Source organism: Physcomitrium patens, chromosome 18, assembly GCF_059467195.1.
Source record: "Physcomitrium patens ecotype Gransden chromosome 18, ASM5946719v1, whole genome shotgun sequence".
Classification (NCBI taxonomy): domain Eukaryota; kingdom Viridiplantae; phylum Streptophyta; class Bryopsida; order Funariales; family Funariaceae; genus Physcomitrium; species Physcomitrium patens.
In genome coordinates this window covers 5651925-5670382 of record NC_143427.1, presented here as the reverse complement: position 1 = coordinate 5670382, position 18458 = coordinate 5651925, and the positions used below count along the sequence as shown (strand labels likewise).

The following is an 18458-nucleotide window of genomic DNA, read 5'->3' as shown; positions in this document are numbered from 1 at the left end:
AAAAAATAAACATGATGTTTAACAAACCTTGTTGTTTTTTTAGTCAATTAATGATATTGAATATAAAACTTGATAAGAAAATACTCCAACAAGCTTGTCAATAATTCAATATGCATTTTTATATAAAGTATTTGAGATTCTTGTAATTTGTATAAAAAATCACTTGATTATAAGCACCTTCCAAATAATGACATCATTCTTGAATGAATCTATAATAGTAAGAAGTTCTTTGTTGTGGATCTTATGATTAATATTGATTGCTAAAAAAATTCTTAAATTGAAATCTTTTAATTTTCTTTTATTTGTAAAAATATCACATCGAAAGCAAAGTTTAATGTGTTTGTTTACATAAAAAATATTTTATAAAAGTTGATACAATATAAGATTAGTGAAAAATAAAAATTTTCTTCAAAGCTTCAAATGATTTTTCAAGTTCTTTATTTCATCCAAATTTGTCTTTACAAGTCAAATGCACAAATAAAGCTTCAATTTTAAAAAAATTCTTAGTAAAATTTTAATAATACTAAGTAAAATTTAAAAAATACAAGATATTTCTTTCCTTTTTTAGAATCTTTAAATAAATGATAGTCTGAATTTTTTTAAAATCCATTATAAGACCATCATTTGAAACAATACATCATAAAAAGTCAACTTGAGTAGTATAAAATAAATACTTTTCTATCTTGACGTATTATCTTGCATTTCTAAGTTTGTATAATAAGCATTAAATATAAAATTTATATTATTTTTTATTCTTAGAATAAATTAAAATATTCATTAGATATCAAACAACTAAATTATTGAAAAATATTAATAAAAATCATTGATTATGTATTTAAAAAACTAATAAAGATTTCTAAGCTTTGTGATAATTTATCAATTAAATTGAAATAAAATTTTACATAAAAATAACAAAGATAATTACCTAAAATTATGAATTTTTTTAAAGAAATTGAATAGTAGAATCAAGAGATATTGGTGTTGGAGGAATGGCATTAAGGTTAGAAAAAAAAGCCAACCAATATCAAAGTAGATTATGAAGATTATCTCTCATTTGATATATATAATCTTCTTTAAAAAATATTTTACTTATTTTTAATTAATAGATTAAAAGATATGCAAATTTTGAATTGAAATCAACAAATAAATTATTGATTATTAAGGTTTTATTATACATTAGGATTTGGTGAGGATTTGATTAGAACTTGATTAGGATTTTTTAAGAATTTTATTAGAATTTACTGAAGATTTATTTTGGAATTTTATTTTTAAATTTTTAAATTAAATTGAGATTTAATTAAGATTTGATTAAATTTTGATTAGGGCTTACTTAGGATTTACTTAAGATTTTTATTTTAGTATTTTTTATTATTTCTATTTTAATATTTCTTTAAGATTTCTTTATTATTTCTTTAGGATTTTTTTTAAAATTATTTAAGATTTTTTATGTTTCTTTTATTATTTTTTATGACTTATTTTGGATTTAATTAATATTTGATTAGTAATATTTAGGTTTAAATAGGATTGATTGAGGATTCTATTAAAATTATTAGGAGCTTGTTGTTGCAATTTCCAATTTATCTTCCACATCTAAGAGTTTGGTGCATTTTCAAACAAGACTTCACATAATATGACACTGCAATGATCCATTCTTTTTCTTCACAAACAAAATAGGAACTTCTATTGGAGATTTTAAATGGAAAAGTGTTTCATTAATTATTAATAACATTTTTTTATTTTATTTTACACATAGAAAGAGTTTAATATTTTCGTTTCTATCAGTCACAACAAGCCACTATTTTTCTGAAACTCCTTGTGAGGGTTCTAAGAAGACCTATAGCTCTATTCCATAACACTAAATTACTGTTTTGTGATGTTATATAACATTCCACAATCATTATCAGTTTCTAGTTGGAAAATACAAATAGAATCAATATGATGTGAAAACCTATAAAATCTCAATTAAGAACATCAGCTATGAATATCTTTCATTTATTTAGTGCATTGCTCAAAAAAACTGCATGATTATTATTAAGTGCAAATGTGTATATATATATATATATATATATACATATGTATGTATGTATAAAAACTTAATCATAAATTACAATTCAACTCCTTTTCTAAAACATATAGTCTTTGTAATATTGGTCTATCAATTATACTTTTACCAAGGTCCTCAAAATGTCTTCATAGAAATTCTATGAACACTTATTCCACCAAAAGTTGTTCCAAAAAACTCAGAAATGATTTTATATGGAAACAATGTTTATTTTATCTGAAACTTAATCTTGTTCTTTGTATTTTAAAAACAATTGGGATTATTTGTAACTTAGTGTCATTCATTGCACATGCATGTTCATTCAATGTGTGTGTGTGTATATATATATGTCACCTACATGAACAACAATTTGATATATGAGAATCCAAAGGATTGTCAGAATACAACAAAGTAATATAATGGGTAGTTGGATGTCATACATCATAAATACAAAAACATGCTTTTTAATAAAGATTTCAATATGGATAATTATACAACTATATTTCTTTACCAAAGATTCAATAAAGAATTCAAAGAATGTAATTAATTAAGCAACTCAATATTTTCTAGATTCAAATGTTATTTTAATCTAGCAAAAATTGTGAGAGAAAAAAACACTGCAGGAGACAGTCAAGTCATACACAATATACAGAATTTAAAATTTAAAACCAAATGGCTGTAACGAAAAAATATTGGACACATTAAAGTTTCATTGAAACGTTGTGATTGCCAAATTTATGCTTGAGATTATACAGGAGTTTTGAAAATTCTCTCTCCCTCTCTCTCTCTCTCACAGACACATTGAAATTTTTGAAACGAACATGCATAAGGTTCAAAGACTTGACCTCAAATAGGACACCATTTGAAACATTGAATTTTCAAATACAGTACGGTTAATAATGGAGGACTTAAACTTAACAAAACAGATGGAGAAAAGTAAAAAGTAAAAATTTGCCCATCTCATAAGGTGACTTAAAAATATGGTGGAAGCAGTCAATGCTGAATCATTTTTTTCAAAAATGTAAAAAATACAAAAATCATACAAGTAATCAACATCTCAATTTATAAAAGAACTCCCTTATCATTCAAAAAATTTGTTACTGATTTAGTATATCACCAAAAAATAGTTGCTCGTCCACATAGTTTATGGAATGGAAAAAATAATTAATTACTCGGGAATGGAACCAGAAACAAGATTTCCCTTCCTTGTATTTTTAAGAAAAAAACGTCAATAACCAATTCTGACAGAATGGCTAAATTTGAGAGAACTGAACAGCACTGATGAAGCGGGATTCAAAGTCTAGGAGGCTTTTTCAGAGCCTAATAGTTCAGAGCCACGGGCACCCTCCTGAGCAGACTGAAGTAAAATCCACCAGATTAAAATTTAAAAGCCGACATTCAAATGCTATCACATCCGTTTCGAAATCCATCAGTTTCCTCGGTCGTTGTCTTCGTGTTGTGTTCTTCGTGTGCCTGTGGAATCGTGGTGCAACGCTGCCTCGTCATTGCTACGTCTTCTGAAAGCTTAGTGAGATGGGTTCATGGGCCAGCCATGGATTAGCCACAGCAAAGCGATGTGGGTTTTTACGGCGTGCGGGAGTGTTGTTTGCTTGGGAAGTTACTGAAAGATTTTGACGTGGTTTTGTGCAAATCACGCCGCAAGCAGCCCAGAGAGCAAGGTGGGTGGGTTCCTTGTGGTGGAAGATAATCATTGGAAAAAAAACCTACCCCTCGCGCCGTAGTTTTGAGTATCTTTCGCCATAAGCTTCCATCCCTTCCTTCCCCTACATTGCGTGTGAGCCTCAAACTCATCGCCTCTTTCAAATTCATCATGCTGGATCCGACGGAATCTTTCAAGCGGGAGAGCGGGGAGCCGGGGCGAGAGTGACCGTATTCCAAACTTTGGATGAATCTTGAGCAGAGTAACTTCAATTGAACAAGCCAGAGAAATTCAATGAATATATATATAGAGAGAGAGATATAATTGAGTTTGTATATGTATATATATATATATACATTCAGGTATAAACATGGAGGAAAGAAATAGTACGACTCTATGTGAATGGAACTGCACTGGCCAATCTCGGCCAGCGCCATAGCCACAGCATTGTCTACGTCTTGTTTCAAGCGGGCCCCACCTGATCTTCTCTTGTTCCAACTCCACCAACATGGTTCTGCAATTGCACATGTTTGATCGACAATCGATCTCGTCTAGTCGTAGGGGGGCCTAAGCTAGAGTTAATTCATCCCGGTTTCATGCAGGGATGTACTTAAGACGTGCCCTCTGGCTAACGTCTGGCACCGTCTTACATTGGAAGCGCACGATCCAGTTCCGATACAGACAGAATTCGGAACTGAACTAGCGATGAACGCGCGTATCGATGAATTCATAACTGTCTCAATTATCTCACCCTTGGTAAACATCCCGAACTTTCGTTTGATTGATTACCTCCGGGAAATGGCACACACCCACGAAAAATACCTTCAAAGATTAAAGTAAAAGCTGAGAATCGGAATTTTACCTGCAAAAGTCGAAGAAGACAGCGCTTAAAGACCGGGAGAAAGTCGGAAAGAGACTGCAAGTCTTGAGGCTGCCATAGAAAACGCGACTCTCTGGTAAAGAGCAACGAAAGTCAATCTGGGTCTTCAGGTGTGAGACGGTGCGGTGAAAATCTAGAGTACCGAGAAAGATCTTCTTGAGTCGATGCCAATGACTTGATGATGAAGTCACAAGACAGTGCATAATTCCAGTTAAACTCATGGAATACGATCCAACTTCATGTTTTCTGGAAGGATTTCCCAACCACGATAACCTATACTGCTCATCAATTGCTGTATTTTGAGCATTTCAATCACAGGTGCATGTGCAAAAAAATTCCATTGATATATGATATTTCTCGCCCAAAATCTAGACAATTTCGAGCTACGGCTCCAAGAAAATTGATTGTCATGGATTTTGGGTAAACTTAGTATGGAGAGGATCAAAGCAAGTCAAAGGTCAAAGTTATATTCATTACATTCAGCGGTTACTTCGTTCAAAGTGGAGACCAAATGATCCATTCTAATTCTGTTGCAAAATTCCAGTGAACAGGGGTTTCAAATTACAAGGCCCCTTGTTCGTAAAAGTCAGAAATGTGCTAAATTCAATACGGTTGGTAGTGAGTATCTTTGCTCATAATACAACCTTACGCTCCCATCTCTTTAGTTTTGTACAGCACGGACATTGTTCATTAAAGGACATGAGCATTGGACAAGGGCAAAGGTGATGCATTGAGCAAGCAGAGGAGGTGATGACATTTAAAACTCAAAAAACTACTGTGTACCCTTCTTTAACGACGCCCCCGATGATTTCTGAATGATCTCAGCCTTCTAACCTTCAATTATGCAGCAGAAGTCTCAATGTAAATTCTCAACTCTCGTCCAGGTAGGTCCGCCAAGTTTGAAAGGACCGTGCTTTTTTAAATCAAAGAGGGCTTACTTGTAGCTGGTGCAATTTGGAGGCCCACCAAGTCTTCGCAAACCACCTTTGATCAAGTAAAGCTGCAGGTTGAAACGAAGTCACTCACTGTTGATGCGATCACGATACACCAGCTAGTCAAACATCTGGGAGGCAAATTATGTGTGATCAGTCAAATTAACTGTGGATAAGAAGACTCTCAGCTTGTGGGCTAGCCACAGAAAAATTTCTGTTACCTTTACTGCTGGCAAGGTCGGCCTTGTGCATACAAACGTGTCCGAGAAACCCCTCCTCACGACATTCTTGCAAGCATTAGAGTCTTCATGGCCTTTTGCACTCCTGTGCACAGCGAAAAAAATATGTTTCATGAGCTCAACACTCGCTTCATATGGTAGGGCTTACTGAGTTTCACAGCCCTAAAACCTGGTCATCTGAAATCATGCACTTCGTGTTGGCCTTGTAGATGATAAGCATTAACAGACTAGCAACTACGTTCATCCTCGTTCAGGATTCTATCCTGATACTCTGTATAAATACGAGCTCTTGTTCAGAAGCTCTCAGTTCAATATAGTTCATTTTGTTTAGTATTTCCTACATGGTAGCAGAGTAGGCTAGGTCCTTGATCCATTAGCATCAAGTATTTTTTAGTGTGCTGAGTTTTCTAAACCAGCCATAGGAATATTCCACTTCAGAAGTCCTTTTAACCTTTGTATTACTTAGTACTTTAACACTATCCACTAGAATATATGCACATTGTGCACATCACAAGTTATTCCCTTGGGTACCATGGATACGGTAGTTTCTAAAGAGGTTATGCTATTAGGTCTTGCTAACTTTTAATTGTGGAAATCTATACAACAAAGCTATTTCTTCAAGACAATCTATGGCAGGTTGTCAACGACTTGCCTTCTACAACTACACCAATGAATGATCAAGCAACTTTTGAAGCAACTTACTCTGCCATTGCTGATCTTGATTCAAGTAAAACTAAAGATTTGCATACTACACCATCAACATCACTTTTTAGACCTTCACAAGATCAAGACCATCTATAACTCAAACAACAATAAGTCTTTTCAGTCATTAAATTTTCATAATAGCTTGAGCTTTGTATGTTTGTAGAAGATCTTTCTTATCCACAAGATACTTGGTACAAATTCAACTCAATATACCATACAAACACCATTGCAGATACAATGGTTATTTTGAACAAATGGAAGAATTTACACATGTCAAATAATATGGATGTTATGACCTTCATGACAAAGGTATATGACATCCAAAGGAAACTTCATCATATTGGCCACTTTCACAGCAATGTTATGGTTATGTCACAAATATACATACATATTTTAATAAATACCTATATAATTATGTAGAAGTATATAAAAATAGTTAAAAATAGATTAAATTTGAAATATCTTCAAGAAGAGCTTCCTAAGAGCTTTATACATGTTGCTTTGACTTTATATGGATTTGTAGTTGATTAGTAGGTTAAAAACTTAGTCAATAAGTTAATCATATATTGGTACCTTACAAAATAAGCTAACTATATGGTGTACATATAAAAAAACTTGCATTACAAGTTAAGATATGGCCTTACAAAGTCAACATATTTCGAAGGTCCTATGGGACATTCTTAAATAGTTCCTACTTAAGAATATAGATAGAAGCAAGAGTAAAGCCTTCTTCACTCTTATCAATACCTTTCTAGTTCTTAGTCTTGTTTCAAGTCTTTTCTAGTCTTTTTATTTTTGGCAATAGCCATTCTAGTTTAATACTATATCATCTTTGAGTGACTTTTTAGTTCTTTTTAGTGATACAAGAATATATTGAAAATTTCTTTCTTCGTAATTCATGTCCTTGATATTTAAATAAGAATATTAATCTACTATTTCTATCTATTTTAAGAAATAAGTGGATTATTTCACTTTTATAGTTATATTTTAAAGATTTTAGACTATTTACCTTTAAACAAACAATCTTGTTTTGTAACACTAATTTTTTACTTAAAAAGAATGGATTATATATCTTTATAAAAAATTTCATTTGAAATTAGAAGTTACAGATTACTTTCCTCTAATTTAATTATTTGAATTTGTTTGAATTGTCTATAGAAGGAAAAATTATGGATGTTACTCTTATTGAAAGTGAGAATAAATTTGTAACTATTATAAATCTTCATGAGCTTGATAATACTCTAAGAGTAGAAATCTCACATATTTTCAATGTGAATAATAGAAATATTATTCCTATGCCAATGGAAGAGGTTTAGAGTTTACATTAAGAAGTTGTGTACTTGAAGGAAGCAAGTAGATTGACTTTACAACCAAATCTAGAAAATTTTGATTTTATAACTATGACTACAACAATGATAAATATGCATGAGAAGTATGATAGAACAAGATCAAAATTTTGAAGATTTTTACAACAAGTCAAATGCTATTTAAGGTTGCATCCCTTTCAATATCCTAATGGATTTACTCAAGTCGGGTTCATAGATGCAGTTCTATAAAAAAGTGCTCTCTCTTGATTAGTATCTTTAATAAAAAAAGATTCACAACACCTTTATGATTTGAATTCATTCTTTAAAGTATTTACGAATACATTCAGAGAAAGTGATTAGGAAAGAGTAGCAAAGATCAAGCTCTTATCTTTATAACAAGAATTATGATTAGCCACCATATATATAACTAAATTCCAAAATCTAGCATGCAATATAGATTAGAATCACAAAGCTCTTATCAATCAATATTAATATAATTTGAAGGATAATGCCAAAGATTTGTTATTCATAATATCATAGATAGAATCTTTAAAATAATCTATTATTCAAACCATTCTATGTAATAATCAATTATTTAAAAGATGTCAAGAAAAATGATAGAATGGATAAGATAAAATCAAGTAATGATGGAAGCTCTCATGTTTTCAAAAACTTATTAATCAAGATGAAAACCAATGGAAATTGATATGATACATTTTGAATCCCTCATGGAGCAAGAAAAAAAGACCTGACAACATCAAGAGGGTTTATGTTTATATTATGGAGAAGCTAAAAATATTAATTAACATTGTGCAAAGAAACAATGCAACCACAAAATAAAAAAGCATGGTTGCCAAAGAAGACAATGTGTTAGAAAAAGAGTTTCTCCAACTACAATAGAGATTGTGTGGCTAGAATCTTGAATAATTTCTAGTAAAGGTTATATTTTTTCCTCAAACTCTTCACCATGTTTTACAATAGAAGTTTATTTAGGACAAAAAAATCACAAAGTCTTAGTTTTGTTAGATTTATGAGCCTTAACTTGTTTTATAGATAAAAATTTTGTCAAAAAATAAGAGATATCATTAGTTAAGAAATTTAAATCCATATATATATATATATATATATATAGAAGTCATAGATAGTTATTTGATATCTTTTAGAGATGTTACGCATGAAATTATCTATTTAGATGTAGTAATTAAAGATCATAATAGCATAGTAATATTTAATATAATAAGATCTTTATCTAATTTTATTACTTTAGGATTATCTTAATTAAAAAAATATAATCCTCAAATGGATTGGATTTTTTGTAACTTTAATTTTTCTTGTAGTTTAATCCAAAATCTCATTAACCAAGTTGAAGTACATAAGTTTAGTATATTCAAGTCCTTACTAGTAGTTACAAGAACTTTTATGCATATCACTAAAGAAGGATCATCTTTTGCTATATATGCCACGTCCATTTTTTATGGTAGAAAGATATCAAGTAATATTCCTAGCATATATCAAGATTTTTAAGATGTTTTTTTAAAAAAATATATAAATATTTTTTTAGACCATTGTCCTTGTGATTGTTCCATAGATCTTCACAAATAGACTCAACCATCATTTGAATCAATCTATAGCCTATTACAAAATGAATTAGCTATACTTAAAAAATACATTGATAAGGACGTGGCTAAGAATTTCATATTCCATTTTAAATCTTCAATCAAGGCTCCTATTTTAGTTGAGAAGAAAAAAAAAAATTGATCTCTATGAATGTGTGTAGACTATTAAGTACTGAATAAGATCACCATCAAAAATAAATATCTTCTATTTTTAATTCTAGGAGTTTTTTAATTAATTAAATTAATTAAATATTTATATAAAATAGATCTACAAGGAGTCTATAATTTGATACACATTAAAGAAAGAGATGAACAAAAAAATTGTATTTTAAACCAGATGTAGGTATTTTAAATATAATGTTATGCCATTTGGATTCACAAATGTATCAACTGCTTTTCAACATTTAATGAATGATGTCTATTATGTATTTTTTTGATGATTTTATCATCTATTATTTAGATGATATTTTAATCTATTCTAAGAATATAAAAAAACATGAAGTTCATATTTATTGTGTATTATAAAAACTTAGAGATACAAGATTATATGCCAAGTTAGAAAAGTGAGTATTCCACACTACTCAAGTTAATTTCATAGAATACATTATTTTCAACAAAGGGCTAATGATGGATCCAAAAAAGATCCAGATTCTCATTAATAAGAAGATTCTAAGAACAATAAAAAATGTTCAATACTTTTTGGGCTTTATCAATTACGATCAGATCTTCATTAAGAATTTTTTTCAAGTTACAATTCTATTTATACATTTGACTTGTAAAAACAAACTTAAATGGTGTAAAGAAGCCAAAGCATCATTTGATGCTTTAAAAATAGAGTTTATTTCTACACCAATCTTATATCATACTAACTTCTCTAAGACATTTTTTATGGAAATAAATGCATCAAACTTTGTCTTAGATGTAGTATTGTCATAAATAAGAGTAAATAATAAATTCCATCTAATAGCTTTTATATTAAAAAAAAATTTCAACAGCTAAGATTAATTATGAGATTCTCAACAAAGAATTCTTTGCAATTGTGGATTCATTTCAAAAATGGTGTCATTATCTAGAAGGTACCTTGGATCCAATCATTGTACATACAGATCATAAGGACCTTGAGTATTTCATATCGATATTTGTTTTGAATTGTTGCCAAGCTTGTTGGAGCATGTCTTTATTGAGATTTGATTTTAAGATCACTTATTGACTTGGAAAACAACAAGGTTTGTCAAATGTCTTTTCTAGACATTCTTATCTTGTACAAAAAGAAAGAAATGTATCTTTTAATCAACAAAGAATGATTCTCTTAAAGCCAAAGCATTTTCACCTTTGAGCAATAAAATCAACTTTGACTATTGATTCAACCTTTGTCAAGCAAATTCAATCAAGTATGTTCTTTGATCTTCTTGTCTATGATATTAAGAATAGTTCTTCTAAATCTCATGATACTTCAAAGCTCAAGTTCAAGAATAACCTACTCTATTTTGAAGGATGATTATATATTCCAAAAGACGAGGCATAATTATGTGTTTTTTAAGCTTGTCATGACTTTCCAACAACTGGATATTTTAGATACAAGAAGACTTTGGAACTAATATTAAGAGATTTTTTATAGCTTCAAATGTGGAAGGAAATCAAAGACTTTGTACAATTATGTGATATTTGTTTAAGATCCAAAACTCCTTGCTATTGACCTTATGGATTTCTTCAGCCATTACCTATTTCAAAATAATTATGATCTTTTATATCTATAGATTTTATCACAGATCTTTTAATCTAAAGTTTGTATAATTCTATATTTATGAATTGTAGTTCATTTTTATCAAAATAACACACTTTGTATCATGTATAAAATCTATTACAAGTGAAGAAATGGCTAAGTTTTTTTTTGACAATATCTATTGCTATTATGGATTGCTTTAAGTTATTATATCAAATAGGAAGGCTCAATTTATATCAAGATTTGAAAAATCCTTTTTAACATTCTAAAGGTGGATATAAAGCTCTCTTTAGCTTTATATTTCCAAATTGATGGATAAGTAGAATGTGTGAATCAAGTTTTTTAGTAGTATTTGATGTGTACCATCAATTATTATCAAGATGATTGGACAATTGTTTTACTACTGGCAGGATTTGCGTACAATAATTTGGTACATTCTTCCACTCAAAAAGTATCTTTCTTTGCCAACTATGGTTTTCATCTACAACTTGATACTTTTGACTTTTCAAAAATTAATAATCATATAGTATAAGATTTGGCAAACTGTTTGTCAATACTACATGCAATAATAAAAATGCAATCAAAGGGAGATCAAGAATAATAATAGATCAATGCAAATGCTTATCACAAGGAACAACAATAATTTAACATGAATGATAAGGTATGGTTATTTTATTGTAATATTAAGACTATTTATTCTTGTGACAAGTTGGACTATCGTGGGCTTGAATCTTTTCTTATTTGTAAATAAGTCAATCTTGTTGCTTATTGATTACATCTATCAAAGTCTATGAAGATCCATCTTATATTTCATGTGTCTCTTCTTAAATCATATAAGACAATGAATATCTCAAAAAGAAGACAAATGCCACCTCCTCCTATAGAAGTGGATAATAATAAAGAATTTGAAGTAGAAGAAGTCTTAGATTCAAGGCGGTGCCAAAATAGGTTGGAATATCTTATTCATTGGTGTGGATATGATATAAATGAATGCACATGAGAGCCAATAAAGAATCTTATAAATGCAACAAAGAGAATTGAGACTTTTCATTGATAACATCCATCAAAATCAAAATAAAGAATAACAAATCTTCACTATAAAAAAATAAGATCTAAAAAAGATAGCATTCTATCTTCTACCCTTGTTTGTAGTTTCTATGTATTTGTGATATTAAAAAGATGAAAAACCAAAAATCAATAGATTCAACTCAAGAGCTTTCATTTGTTGATTTACCAAATGATACATTATAATTGATACAATCTTTAAAACAATGTTATTAAGATGAAGATCTTTAAGAACGACATTTTCTACCTCAAATAGATGGTAAAATACAACATTTTGGATATCATGACCCTAGAAGAGACTCTTGATATTTGGTGATTTTATGAGACCTAAAAATAATTCTTAATGATGTTCTTAATGTTTTATTTGAAGGAAGTTATGAAGGCTTCAACAATGTACAAATAATAAGGTAATCTTCACGTCTTGATATGAGACATTATCAATGGCTTAAAAGACCTATCAATCATCTTCAAAGAAAATATTATCTATAAGAAATGCCATTTGTTGCATCTTGATTTTTATTAGTATACGATGACTACTTTTTATAGAATTTGTCCCTTAAAGAGAAGATAATGTCATATATATATATATATATATATATATATATATATATATTTTTCTGATAAATTCCTATATGATTATGTTGAAGGAGTTAAAATTAAATTTATTTTGTAATATCTTCTAAAAAAGCTCCTTTAAAGCTTCGTAGATACTGCTTTGACTTTAAATGTATTTGTATTTGATTCGTAGGTTAGAGACTTGTTCAATGAGTTAACCAATTATTAGTAGCTTATGGAGCAAAAAAGTTGTATTGTGTACATTTAAAAAACTTGCCTTACAAGTTTAGTTACATGTCTTACAAAGTCAATACATTTTGGAGGTCCTATATGACATTCTGACGTAGTCCTAGTTAAAAGTATATATGGATGCAATAAAGAAGCCTTCTTACTCTTGTTAATACTTTTTTAAACCTTAGTCCTATTTCAAGACTTTCTTGTCTTCTTATTTTTAGCCGTAGCCATTCTAGTTGAATAGGGCATCATCTTTGAGTGACTTTTTAGTTCCTTTTAATGACACAAGAGAGTATTGAGGATTTTTTTTCTTTGAGATTCATGTCTTTGATAGATTGTTATAAGATATTATATCTTCTAATCAATTTTAATTTGTGTTGAATTTTTAGAAATTACTTTTTTAATCATTAAAAATAGAGATAAAACTATCTTTAATTTTTGAATGTCTATAAAATAGAGAAATTAAATAAATAAATAAAATTTTAAAATCCTATCTAAAATGAAGAATGAATTACTATAAAGATGATTATATAATGATTATTAATTTTAGCATAATATTTATATAATTATAAAATAAATTCTTTTATTTAGTAAATACCTTCTATACAAATTATGATTACTATCCACAATTTGGTAATTCTGACTTTATAAAATTTGATAGTTTTGTGGTATAAATTTTTAAAAATTATTTATCAAAGATATATGTGATAATGAAGGCATAATCAAAAAAATAATAATAACAATAAAAGATTGATGTAAATATTTATTCCAATGAACAATTTTTACTTTAAGTTGATAATATAATATAGTGGATTTATTGTAATAAAAATATTAGTTTCTCTTGTAATAAGTTAGACTACGATAGAGTTAGACCATTTTTTTTCGTGAGTAGATTAATGCTATTGCATATCAATTACTATCAAGGACAAGAACTCAATGAAAGTAAATAATTAAGTGAGGCTTTTCTACAAAGAAGTACGACATAATAGAAATAAGAATTTTATATATATATATTAATAAGAAGTCAAAATGATTATTGCCTAAAGACAAAAAAAATAAAAATAAATTCTTGAATTTAGACTAGAGGAAGAAAAAAATTAATAAGAGTAAAGAAGACTTTGCTCTTACCTTTATATATAATATCCACCTAAGTGTTACTTGGTAACATTCTATAGGACCTTCAATATGTATTGACTTTACAAGCCACATATCTTAACTTGCAAGGCAAGTTTTCTATGTATGCACTACATAGTTAATTTATTTTACAAGCTATTGACCTGTATAATATGTAGTTAATTTTTTGACCAAGTTTGTAACCTAAAATTCAACTATAAATATATATAAAATTAAAATCGTATGTATGAAGCTTTTGTGAAGCTACTTTAGAAGATATTATGAAATTAATGTATTTTTATTTATTTTTACTTATTTCTATCTAATAATGTAGGTAATTACTTAATTAAGTATATATGTCTATGATATTATCCTTCTTTTTAGAGATGAATTCCACAAGACAGGATCATCATATATTGAAAAAATTTAAGATGTGAAAAATTATATTTGTTACATAATTTCATCTTTGTTTGCTTCAAATATGGTTGATAGGTTCTCTCAGCTTTCAAAAATGTCTTATACTAGGACAAAAAAATCACCTTGCTATTTGATTATTGTTGAGGCCTTTATAATTTCTTTCAAATAAAACATTTAGAACATTGTTAGGAGTTGTTCCTACCTCTAATAAAATCACCAAAAATTAGAAGTCTTTTCCAAAGTTGTGATATCTAAGACTTCTTCCAGCTCAAATTTTTTATTATTATTGACTTCTATAGGAAGAAGTGATACTTCTTTTCTTCTTAATATGTTCATTATCTTGTATTGTTCCAGAAGAGATATGTAGAATATAGAATAGATCTTCATTGAGTCCAATTTGTGTAATTGATAAGCAAGTAGATTTATTTATTTAAAAATGAAAAAAGGTCTAAGCTTATAATAGTCCAACTTGTCACAAGAGTAAGTAGTCTCGATATTGTGACAAAATAACCATACCTTGTCATCCGTGTTGAATTAAGGTTGATCCTTGTAATAAGCATGTGCATTTATTTTTTATTTTATTTTTTGAACTTCTTTTAATTACACCTTCATTATTGCATATAACTTTGATAAATAATTTGCCAATTTTTTTGCCATAAGTTTATCAACTCTCAAAAAGTCAAAAATATTAAGTTGTAGATGATAACTATAATTAAAAAAGAAAGATATTTGGTGAATAGAAAAATATTTTATATTATTATAATCAAATTGTGTCAATAGCAAGAGAGTCTTTCAATTATCATATTAATAATTGATGGAATATTTTAGATACTATTCTATAATTTGATTATCATGCTCCATTTGTCCATGAATTTGAGAATAAAAGGCCAAAGATAATTTTATATCTATTTTTAAAATCTTAAAAAAGAATCTCTAAAATCTTAATATAAATTGAGTCTTCTATCTAATATAATATCTTTAAATAATTCATATTAGCAATAGATGTTTTCAAGAAAAAGCTTAGCTATTTTTTTAACCAAGATAGATTTTGTATATGGTACAAAATATGCTATCTTGAGAAAATAATCTACTATCACAAATATAAAATCATACAAATTTGAGAATAGAACGTTTGTGATAAATCCTTAGAAATAAAAGACCATAGTTGTTCGAATATAGAAAATAATTGGAGAAGTCCATAGGATTGATGATGAGGAATTTTTTACCTTGAACAAACGTTGTATGACTTTATAAAGTCATTCATTGCCTTCTATATTTAAAGCCATCAAAAATCTTTAGATATAAGCTTCAAAGTCTTATTCTATCCAAAATATCCAACCATTGAAAAGTCATGATGTGCTTGAAGGATACATAAACATGTTTTTTTTTTTAGAATATTTAGGCATCTTTTCAAATAGAGTAAGTTATTCTTGAACTCAAACTTGGAAGCATCATGAGACTTAAAAAAAAGATTCTTAATATCATAAATAAGAGGATTAAAGATTATACTTGATTGAATTTATTTCATAAAGGTTGAATCAACAATCAATATTGATTCTATTGCATAAAGATAAAAATGCTCCAATTTCAAGAAAATCATTCTTTGTTGAACAAAAGATGAGTTTTTTTTTTTGATGAAAGATAAGAATGTCTAAAAAAGGTGCTTAAGAAATCTTATTATTTTTTAAGTTGAAAAGTGATCATGAAATCAAATATTGACAAAAACATGCTCTAACTGACTTGACAATGATTCAAAATATGAATTAATATAAAATATTTAAGATTCTTGTGGTCATATAAAAAGAGACTGGATTAGAAGTACCTTCCAAATAATGGCATCATTCTTAAAACAAATCCACAATTGCGAGAAGTTCTTTGTTGTAAATCTTGGAGTTGATCTTACTTATTAAAAAAAAATGAAATAAAAAGCTATTTGCTAAAGTTTATCATTTTTTTCCATTTGTGATAATATAACATTCAAAGCAAAGTTTGATATATTTGTATTTATGAAGAATGGCTTAAAAAAGTTGATGTCATATAAAAGCAGTACAAAAATAAAGGTTGTCTTCAAAGCTTCAAATGCTACTTTTGCTTCTTAAATCCATTGAAGTATATCTTTACAAGTTAAATATGTAAGTAGAGCTGCAATTTGAAAATAAGTCTTTGATGAAGACCAAATAATAGTTGGCAAAATCCAAAAAACATTGAATATTTCTTATCATTTAGAAATCTTCTAATCAATAATAGTTTGAACTTTTTTAGAATCTATCATAAGTCCATCATTTGAAATAATATATCCTAAAAAGTCAATTTGAGTAATATAAAATAAATACTTTTTTATCTTGATATAGAATCTTTTATCTCTTAAATTGTGTAAAATACAATAAACATAAAATTCATGTTCTTCTATGTTCTTAAAATAGATTGAGATATCATCTAGGTAACAGACAATAAATTCATCTAAAAATCCTCAAAAGACATCATTCATAAGATGTTGAAAAGTCGTTGGTGCTTTTATAAGTCGTAAAGGCATAACATTGTATTCAAAATGTATCAAGGACAAGAACTCGATGAAAAAATAATTTAGACAAGTGAGCCTTCACTCAAAGAAAGGTAACAAAACATAAATAAACAAGTATGTATATTGAAAGAAAAATTGGAATGGCTATTGCCAAAAGACAAGAAAACTAGAGACCCTTGAAACTAGACTGGAAGCAAGAAAGGAGTTGACAAGAGTGAAGAAGCCTTCACTCTTGTCTCTATATATACTATCTAACTAGGGGCTACGTAGCAACGTTCTATATGACCTCCAATATGTGTTGACTTTGTAGAACACATGCCTTAACTTACAAGGCAAGTTTTTCTACATGTGGGCCACATAATTAGCTTGATCTTCAAGCTAACAACATGTGTGGCACATGGCCAACTTGTTGACCACGTTTCTAATCCAAAAAGTCAATTAAAGACACCTATGAAGTCAAAGCAACGTTTATGAAGCTTCTAAGAAGCTTCCATATTAAATACTATAGAATTAACTTATTTTTACCTACTTTTACTTATTTCTACCTATTTGTATATGTAATTATTAGCTTATATGATTATGTCCGTGACATTACCCCTCCTTTTAGGGACGAGTTCCACGAGGAGTAGTCATCATATGTTAAGAAAATCTATGATGCGACGAATTCTATTCACCACATACTCTGATCTTTGTTCTCTTCGAAGATGATTGATGGGGCCTCTCAACCATCGGTAGTATCGCATACCAGGGCGGGAAGATCACTTAGTTATTTGATCATTGTTGCGGCCTTCAAAACTTCCTTCAAATAGAATATTTGAAACACCATCAGGAGTTGTTTCTACCTCTAGCACAATCACCAAACATGGGGAGTCCCTTCCCAAATCGTGATACCAAACGCATTGTATCTCGCCATCTATTCAAGGAAGAATATGTCATTCTTGAAGATCTTCATCTCGATTGTGTCGTCTTGAAGGTTGTGACTTTCGTAATGTCTCATCTGACAGGTCAACAAATAAAGGCTCTTGAGTCGAATCCGCTGGTTGTTGGTTCTCCATCTCCTGAGTGTCACTACTACAAAGAAGCTACGAAGAAGAATTGAAAGTAGAATGTTAACTTGCCTAGATGTTGTTTGTTTTATAAAGAAGGTTTTCATCTTGATTTTGATGGATGTCGTCGATGAAAAGCCTCCACCGCCTTTGCTGCATTTGTAAGATTCTTTATTGGCTCTCATGTGCATTCACTAATACCATATCCGCACCAATGAACAAGATATTCTAATTTATTTTGACGCCGCCTTGAATCAAAGACTTCTTCTACTTCAAACTCTTCATTATTGTCCACTTCTATAGGAGGAGGTGGAGCTTGTCATCTTCTTGGTATGTCCATTGTCTTGTATGGTTCAAGAAGAGACACGTGGAATACTGGATGGATTTTCATTGACTCTGGTAGA

General features: G+C 29.1%; 1 long non-coding RNA gene across 2 annotated transcripts; it reads right to left on the bottom strand.

The window, feature by feature from the left end:
• Positions 1-5024: 5024 nt before the first annotated feature.
• Positions 5025-5881, bottom strand: LOC149987441 (uncharacterized). 2 transcript variants are annotated; one of them, XR_016498370.1, is made up of 2 exons: positions 5735-5881; positions 5025-5644 (listed from the first exon to the last, which is right to left on the bottom strand). It is a non-coding gene; the product is annotated as an uncharacterized LOC149987441 (long non-coding RNA). The 2 variants fall into 2 exon arrangements; XR_016498371.1 differs by having other exon boundaries at positions 5025-5581.
• Between the last annotated feature and the right edge of the window lie 12577 nt (positions 5882-18458).